Genomic DNA, 9,285 nt, shown 5'->3' with positions numbered 1-9,285 from the left:
TTTGTCCATCTCATGCAGCAAAATGTAATTTGAGTCACAGCACCCCAGGGAAGAATGCATTATCCAAAACTTTGGCGTAGAACAATATTTGAATATACAAGAAACGATATTTGGCATTTTTGGCGTTTTACTGAGGAAATAGTGTATCTGAAAGAACCGTCGATTTTTTTGGAATCTTTGATGTTTGAGTGTTTTGGCATTTTCTAAGACGAATGGTATATAGTAGAAAATATGGCGTTTTTGAGTAGTTGTGTTTGATGTTTTCGGGTTTTTGGTGTTTGTAAGTTGAATGCTATATAGTAGAAAATATGGCGTTTCAGGTTCTGGGGGGTGTGTTTTTATGTCTGGGATATTTTTGTTTATATAGCGATGTGTTTTGGTTCGTAATGACGTTTTATTCATCAGTATGGCGTTTTGGTATAAAGGTGTAAAGACGCTTTTACCCTTAATGAGGCGCATCCACGTAATAAAATTGAAGTTATTTATGAAAACGCCACCACGCCAATCTAGTCCATAGACTGTTTTAATCGGGCGATCGATAAGCGTTCTCACTGTTCTCACACTTTCTGCCGTTTTCTCCAAATCCCGACCCTATATAGATATATGTGTGTGTGTGTGTGAACCTCCTCTCTAATCTATATCTAAAGAGTAACCTGCCAAAATGGTCCTTGAGGTTTGGTCACTTTTATCACTTTAGTCCAAAACTCAAACCTTTTAAATCTGGGTCCATGTGGTTTCAATTTTTTTTGTCATTTTCATCCAAAATCAAAATCTAGTCAGATTTTTCAGTTAACATCCAGTTTTTTTATCTTTTTCCTCCCCTTTAATGAAGGGCAAAATGATCTTTTAACATTTTATTATAACAAATTAAAAAAATCTGACCATTTTGCCCTTTGTTCAAAGGGAGGAAAAAAGACAAAAAAAACTAGAAGTTAACTGAAAAATCCCACCAGATTTTGCTTTTGGATGAAAATGGCAACAAATTTGAAACCACAGGGACCCAGACTCAAAAGGTTTGAGTTTTCGATTAAAGTGGTAAAAGTGTCCAAACCTCAGGGACCATTTTGGCAGTTTACTCATATCTAAATCTAAACTACATAATAAAGTAAACTAATGATATGATATGATATGATATGATATGATATGATATGATATGATATGATATGATATGATATGATATGATATGATATGATATGATATGATATGATATGATATGATATGATATGATATGATATGATATGATATGATATGATATGATATGATATGATATGATATGATATGATATGATATGATATGATATGATATGATATGATATGATATAATATAACAATCTCATATAATAATAACTAGGTTTAAAAAAGTTTGCCGCGTTGCGGCGAATTTCTTTTGTTATTTAGTCTGTGTTTACATGTGTTTTGAAATTACTACGAGTGTGTTGCGAACAGAACTGCTGACAAGAATAAAAAGAAAATGTAGATAAAAACACTAAAAGATAACCGAAAGAAAATCAACCAAAAAAGTTGTATGGTAACGATGTTGTTCGTATGAAACACGTGGTCAGAGATGAGCAAATTGTTTTGGGTACCGGTACCAAATTTGCCGAACCGAAAGATCTTAAGTACCAATTCGGTACTGAGTTTTGGCGTTCCTGATACCGGTTCACAACCGTATTTTACCTTCATATACCGATACCGTAACCGGTGAACTGTATCAGTTGGCACCGAGCTCATCCCTACCCATGAAACTAAAAAAATAAAAAAATTAAAAGTTGAAGAAAATCAACAAAAAAAAGTTGTACGATACCGTTGTTCGTACGGTAACCGTGATCGGGGATGAGCAAATGGTACCGGGTAGCAGCACTGAATTTCCCGAACCAAAAGATTTTCAATATCAATTCGGCACCAATTTTTGGCGTTTTCTGTATTTGTACCGGTTTTTACCTTCATGTACTGATACCGAACAGGACCGTCTCGGTATTTTCGATACCAGTACTGGTTCGATACCGTTTGACACCAAACTTATCCCAACCACTGATATTAAAAAAAGGATAAAATTAAAAAGTAAAGAAAATAACTATTATGATAATATTAAAATAGTAAAAGTATTAAGAAAACTATATATTATTATAATATTAAAATCACTATTAATTTCAATTCGTTTATTATTATACTAGGTTAGAACCCCGTGTATTACACGGGTTGAATAAATGTAATTTTATATATTAAATAATAAAAAGTTATATCTATATAAACCCCGTATATTGTACGGGTTAAATAAATATAATTTATATATCAAATAATAAAAAAAGTTATATCTTTAAAAACCATGTGTATTACACAGATTAAATAAATGTAATTTTGTATACTAAATACTAAAAACGTCGTATCTTTAAAAAACCCGTGTATAACCAGGTTGAATACATCCTTAAAAACCCCGTATATTACATTTTAGAAAGAGTTATATATTTAAAAACCATGTGTATTACACAGATTAAATAAATGTAATTTGTATATTAAATACTAAAAACGTAGTATCTTTAAAAAACTCGTGTATAGTCGGGTTAAAAAATCTACCAAATAATAAAAAAATTATATCCTTAAAAAACTCTGTGTATTACACGTGTTGACTAAATCTAATTTTACATAGCAAATGATAAAAAAATTATATCTTTAAAAACTCTGTGTATTACACGGGTTATATAAATGTAACTTTGTATAGTAAATAATAAAAAAAATATTTTTAAAAACCTCGTGTTTTACACGAGTTGAATAAATATAATTTTGTATACCAAATAATAAAAAAAGTTATATTATCTACTATAAATAAGTAACACCTCTAGGCTATGGGTGATTGTACCCCTAGCTTTGGGAGTGTTTCAAAAAAAAAAAGATTATGTGGTGCAATATGAGTTGTAACTAATGCAATCATGGTTTTGAAAAGCAATCTTTTTCTGCCTAAAAGACATGAATTCCTTCCTATTTTCTCAAGAAACAAAACAAATAGAGAGAGAAAGATTGGATGTCTCTCACCACCGCAAATTGCCACAAACCACAGCAAACTACATCCTCCACCTTACAGCTAGGGTTCTACAAAGATGCCACAAACCACCACGAACTACATCCTCCACTTTACAGCTAGGGTTCTACAAAGATGCCGATATCCAAGACATTTTGAGCAGGTAAATCGTTCATTATTTCTTTCAAAGTTGTAGGTATTTGGTTTAATTTTGGTCAATTGTTCAATCAATCTGATTATAATGAATTCTGTTTGGATCGTGTTCAAGTATTGCTCGAGATCTGAATGCATTTGCAGGCTAAAAAATTGACATATGTATATGCCTGTTAGGGAAAAGACGTTGCGTCGTCAAGTAAAGGGGATTGAGCGATGTGCTCTGGTGGTAGCCTGCAGTGCGATTTTGTTTGTTTAGGTTAGCGACGGTTTTCTACACCTTAGTTTCAGTATCGTCATCTATGGTTTGTTCTTTATTATATGATATGTCATTTGGGTTCTTCTTAATGCACACCAACTGCTCGACAATTTGTCTTGATAAATTTGCATTTGGGGTTTTACTATAAGCTTTAAAAGATTGTTTTATGTATATTGGGAGTACAAAATGTGATACATTGAATCAGTATATCCTTAGAAGTATGGACTGTTAACTATTTAATCAAGTGTTTAAAGGGTTTTGATCTTTTCAAATCTTTGGGAATTGGCATCAATTAGTAAGACTTTCTTAACCTTTTTAAAAAAAATTATGTTGTATGTTTGTTAAATTACAATAAAGAATATGAGTTGGTCACCGAACTTCCGTTGCAACTGATTTGATAAACAACCTCAAATACTCAAGCTTAGTTCCTTTGTTGCTAAAAAATCATATCGATTAATATTCTTTTAGCCAGTGTCACTTTGGTATATATATTTTTTCTTTTAAAGTATAGAATCATGAAATGGAAGTCGACCATTCTATCGTTACCCCATTATTTATAGGATTTTAGATTGATTAAAAATAGATAAAATTGAATTAACTTAGGTCATTAAATTTTCATTCTGATATGTCTATTGTTTATTTGTCTTAAAACACAAAATGGGAAACTAATATAATATGGAAGATAGTAGACTAACAGAAAACTAAATCTTACCAAAGCATAATATTTTTAATGTCTGACAACATGCCAAGAGTAAAACTTCATTGTTTTGCATATAATTCAAATAAACAGTATTTATTCTTTATCGAATGGACTTGGAAAAATGGATGTTTTGCGGGTTAGATAATGGGTCAAAGGAGGGTCATTTATCGGGCTAACAGTTTTTCGTTTGGCCCATCTAGTTGAACAGTCAAGTTTAAATAAGTTATTTAATTTTGCAGAGATGATGATGGGGATATGGTTTCAAAGAAGAACGGACTCAGGAAGAGATTGTGAAGTTGAAGAAGAAGCATTGACAAGGGAGGAGCAATAATTATTGACAAGGGAAAGCATAGTATATTAGTATTAATAAAAACACAGGTTGGACTCTAAATTTTTATGGATATTACATAGCATTAATGGATTATGTAAAGAAAACTCTTGAAATAGTAAGTGTTAGTTAATTCTCAGTTTTAAACATGCTACAATGTGCAATTCTTTGATCAACTCCACATCTACCAGCATCAATGCTTGGGCTTTTCACCAGCTGTCGAACCTACAAGAAGTGTATGGGTTAGAGACTTTGTATAATAAACCAGATCACAATCGAATAATTGAGTTACTTATGTCGTTGCTCGCCGCCGCAACGCGCGGCGGGTATAAATTCTAGTTTTTAATAAATTAGGATAATATTTAATATTAATTTATTATTTATATATTTAATATAAGATAAGTAGGAAAGAGAGGTATTTGTTTTAAAAATATATTAAATTAACAATTTAGATTTGAGTATAATATTTTATTAAAGTATGATAAGTTTTAATATTAATTTATTATTTATTTATTTAGTTAATATAAGATAAGTATAGATTTGAGGATACCTTCAATGAATGACACGTGTCCAAAAAGTTGGTTTCTTTTATTATAGTAGACTAGTAGTAAAACTCGTGTGCAAACACGAGTGGTTTTTAGAAAACCATGCATACCACATTTTATTAGTCAATGAATGATGAATAATTATACAGTTTTTAAGGTTGAACATATGTAGTGACAGTAGACACAAAATGAGATGGTACCAAAATTTGTTATCTATAATAGATAATAATATACTTAGATTATAAGTTAATACATGACTTAGATAAGACTATCAGTTAGTTATATATATGAGACAACACTAAATATAGCACCATCTATTACATCAAATTCGGATGATCCAGCACGGGCTCCGTCAGCAGGTCTGTCCACGAGAACCATACCGGCTGGGTTCTGAGTAGGTTGAGCTCGAGGGAGTCTCTTTGCTGTTTCAAACAGTACAACAGTCTCATATCAGATAATATGATAAAAACCAATACAAAAGTAACCATTATGGGCGTTCATCAATCGTTGAAACTGGCCGAACCACCCAAACAGAAGCGAATCGGCTAGTTTGAAAACTATACAGTTCGGTTTAGGTGGTTGAACAGTTTGGCTGGCGGGTTGGACCTTGAAAACAGGCTTTTAACTTCTATTATTTATTTTTCTTTCACTTTCACACGATACAATCGATTATATTCATGAACCACCTTATATCATTTTAGAAGTTCTAATATAAATTAACGATTTTGAATATTAAAAATAAAAAAGTTAAGAACAGTTTAAACTGCCAAAACTGGCCAGTTCGGCCGATCACCCAACCCAACCGGTTTAATTTTTCGTTTCCTGTTTCATCAAAATCGGCTGAACCAGACGAAAACACCCAGTGTGTGATGAAAGGATGGAATACTACGCATGGCCAAACAAACTGAACTTAATTATAGCAATGATTAAAATATTGTGGTGTTTGTAGAATCGGGGTTGGTATTGAGAACTATAAAGTAAAAGGTGCAAGTTTAAGGGTAGTAGCGTAAATTATTAAAGTTCAGTGTTCTCGTTCAACACTTCTACCAAAAAAACAAAAGTTTAAGTGTATTGGCGTAAATTATTAAAATTGAGGGTTCTCGTTATCCACTTCTACCAAAAAAAAAACAATTTACCGCAAAAAAGTTCAAACCCACATCAGCGGGTTTAAAACCTACCAACTTTTCCACTACACCACTTGACTGACAAGATAACAGTGTTCACTTAATGACTCGGATTGCCGACCGTTCGGACAGGAGGTTGATCGATCGGACAGGGTGCTGTCGATCGGGCAGCTGTCCGTTCGGTTAGGTCAACCAAGTCAAAGACTAATGAATTGTAAAGTGATGCAGTGATACGGCTTGCTGACCGTGCGGGTGGGATGCTAGCCGTTCGGACAGGGTGCTAGTTGTTCGGCTGGCAAGTCAACAAAGTCAACTGACTTAAATGAGTGTAAAGTGTGGTGCAGTGGATCGGACTGCTGTCCGTTCAGTCAGCAGTCAACAAGTCAACAACTTTAAATGAATTGAAAAGTGTAAAGCTATGGAAATTTTGGTTCGGTCAGCTAGCCGTTCGGACTTCTGTCCGATCGGACGACATTCAAGTGAATATCAACATCAACAGTCAACATGTTGAACAACTTTTTCGAACACAAAATTTCAGATTTCTCACAAATTACTTAGAGTTAAGATTTGAAACTTTGTAGGCTTTTGGATGGGATCAGGTGTTTTCGCACATCATATCAAAAAATCAGCAATTTTGAACCGTTAAAACCCGTTTAATTTGACGTTTTTCAGTTGAGAACGTTAAGAGATAAAAAGATGAAGAAATTGAGCGAATCTGATGCGATTTTTTATCTGAATCTGATGTTTTTCCGAGCGTAATCGTGTGATAGATCCGTGCAATCGAGCTCCTGCTCTGATACCACTTGTTAGGACCGGTTTTGACTCCAAAACGATTGCGAACCGAACGTATGACGTGCGGAATCCGTACACGAATGTGATCGAACACACGAGACGTAATATAATCTGTGATTCTATTGATGAATATGATAACATACAACACCTGAATCACGTACACGGAACTTTCTCTCTCTAAGCTTTCTTTCTCTAGCTCTAGATCTTCAAAGCTCCAAGTGCCAAAAGTGTCAAAAGTCTTGAATCTAACACCTTAGACTCTTATTTATAGGCCAAGGCTTATAAGGAAATTCTCCTTATTTACAATAATGCCACCTTGCATTTTCTATCTAATTATAACAATATAAGGCTAGTATTCTTCAGTTTATGCTACGGACTGGATTGACGAAGGCGATAGACATAAATGCACCAACACCCATTTCAGTGTACTGTAAACTAAATCACGTTAGGCCTCGCAGTTGGGTTAGCAAGCGATAATAATAAATATTAATATAAAATTTGATAAGTAACAGACGTGCCCAATCATTCGAGTCGGGTCCAATACCATACCTCTACAAGTTCCCCAATCTAGTTTTACAGAAAACAAGTTATTATTGTTCATGTAATTATTAATGACATACCATTCTTTATTCAAACCACACAATTTCCCATTCATCTTAATCCTGCTTTGGATTAGATTGATCGCAATTAGGCCATAGGGTATACTTTCACGCCCCTTAACTACACGTAGGCGCTACATCATCCAATTGACCCTCTTTCACTTCACCTCATACCAAGGAATTGGTTTAACCCCCATTAACACCCTTAAATTAATTAATTAATATATATATATATATATATAGCATGTTGTGTGTGTGCAAATGTTCCTATGCTTGATTCTCTCACTCTCTCTCCTAGTTAACATCTTAACACGTTAAAGTTTTAATGCCCCTTAACACTTTCCAGGAGCAGTATGACAAGTGTTAACGCATGTCAACTAGGATTAACACATACGAGTGTTAGAGTATACCAGACGGCCTTATATTTAATTATTTGTATCCAAATAACTCTGCTTTGGAAACGATACATAATATATAATAATTAAATGAATCAAAATTATATTTCATTATTTGTATCCAAAGTTTGCCGCTTAAAAAAAACACATTTTCCCTAAATTTTCCTAACATTTTTCATTACAATCTCTACATGGTTTTACTGTTATATAAATTTGATTTACTGTCAAAGGGGCGATTTAAAAAAGTATAGATTTATTTCGGTCAAAATAGGTTTTGACCAAATAGGATCGGGTTAAAATAAGTGGTTGTAGAAAGAAAAAAAATAGAGAAAAATGCTCAGATAGTCCCTGCGGTTTTGCTTTTTTTCACCTTTAGTCCCTAACTTTCTAAAATTACTTGAATAGTCCCCAACTTTTCATTTTTTGTTCCCGGATAGTCCCTGGGTCTAACTTCAGTTTGTTTTCTATGTTAAGAGAATGTGAAATGACAAAAATACCCTTCCCTTAAAAAGGCCAAACCACAGGGACTATCCGGGCATCTTCTTCATTTTTATTTGTAAAACCCCACCACCACACTTCATCTTCAACCTTCACCCACCATCACCCTCCTCCACCCTCCACGACGCCGGAGCCTCCGTTCTCCGATCAGATTCCTCCACCCACCATCACCCTCCTCGACTCGCCTCGACCACAGTTTTCCCACCCGAATTCGTAACAAATGTTTTCACAGACGATGAATCAAAGATAGTTTCGGAAACTGACTCCATTGTTGTGGTGGTTACAGTTGTGGTTTCCGGTGCAATTGCAAAGTTGTGTGACATTGAATGGACGCTGTAATTAGCTAACAGAATCATAACATACACCATTAAAGTAGGTGTTTGTGAAAACACCTGCTGAAACAACCAAACAAAAGAGGCGTTCATCTCCTTTTGAACTCTGACTAATATATGCTGTAAATCTTCGTAATATAAAAGCTCTCTCATCTGTAGCTTTGAAGCTCACGGATTATAAACACCATTTATGAAAACGCTTTTTTCACTGAACAATAAGCCGATTCACCTGCTTCTTTTATACATTGTTTCTTTCGCTTAATTATTCGCAGCGAAAACGGTAGATCTACACTGTTTGCTTTCCGTTCTATACTCGCCGGAATCATATCCCCCTGCCACTCCAATTCCAATTCCAATTCCGATTCCAAACCGTCGTAGTTTCGGTTACTTTCAACGTCATCGGAAACCTGAAACCGGAGAGCTAATTCATTAATCTGCTTCAAGAATTCCTCATCGGGAAATTGAGCGGAAACATATCGTTTGATTCGATGATGCGTTTTCGGTGTTTCAGATCTGTTCAATTTGGTTCCGAATATTGCTGACCG

At 34.2% G+C, this 9,285-nt stretch overlaps 1 long non-coding RNA gene across 1 annotated transcript; it reads right to left on the bottom strand.

The window, feature by feature from the left end:
- Window positions 1–4,364: 4,364 nt before the first annotated feature.
- On the bottom strand, window positions 4,365–6,098 carry LOC110899494. Its single transcript, XR_002570321.2, has 2 exons — window positions 5,322–6,098; window positions 4,365–4,680 (listed from the first exon to the last, which is right to left on the bottom strand). It is a non-coding gene; the product is annotated as an uncharacterized LOC110899494 (long non-coding RNA).
- Between the last annotated feature and the right edge of the window lie 3,187 nt (window positions 6,099–9,285).

The sequence above is a fragment of the Helianthus annuus genome, chromosome 13, assembly GCF_002127325.2.
Source record: "Helianthus annuus cultivar XRQ/B chromosome 13, HanXRQr2.0-SUNRISE, whole genome shotgun sequence".
Lineage (NCBI taxonomy): Eukaryota > Viridiplantae > Streptophyta > Magnoliopsida > Asterales > Asteraceae > Helianthus > Helianthus annuus.
Note: the sequence above shows the minus strand (reverse complement) of the source record. Positions and strands in the feature narration are given on the sequence as shown.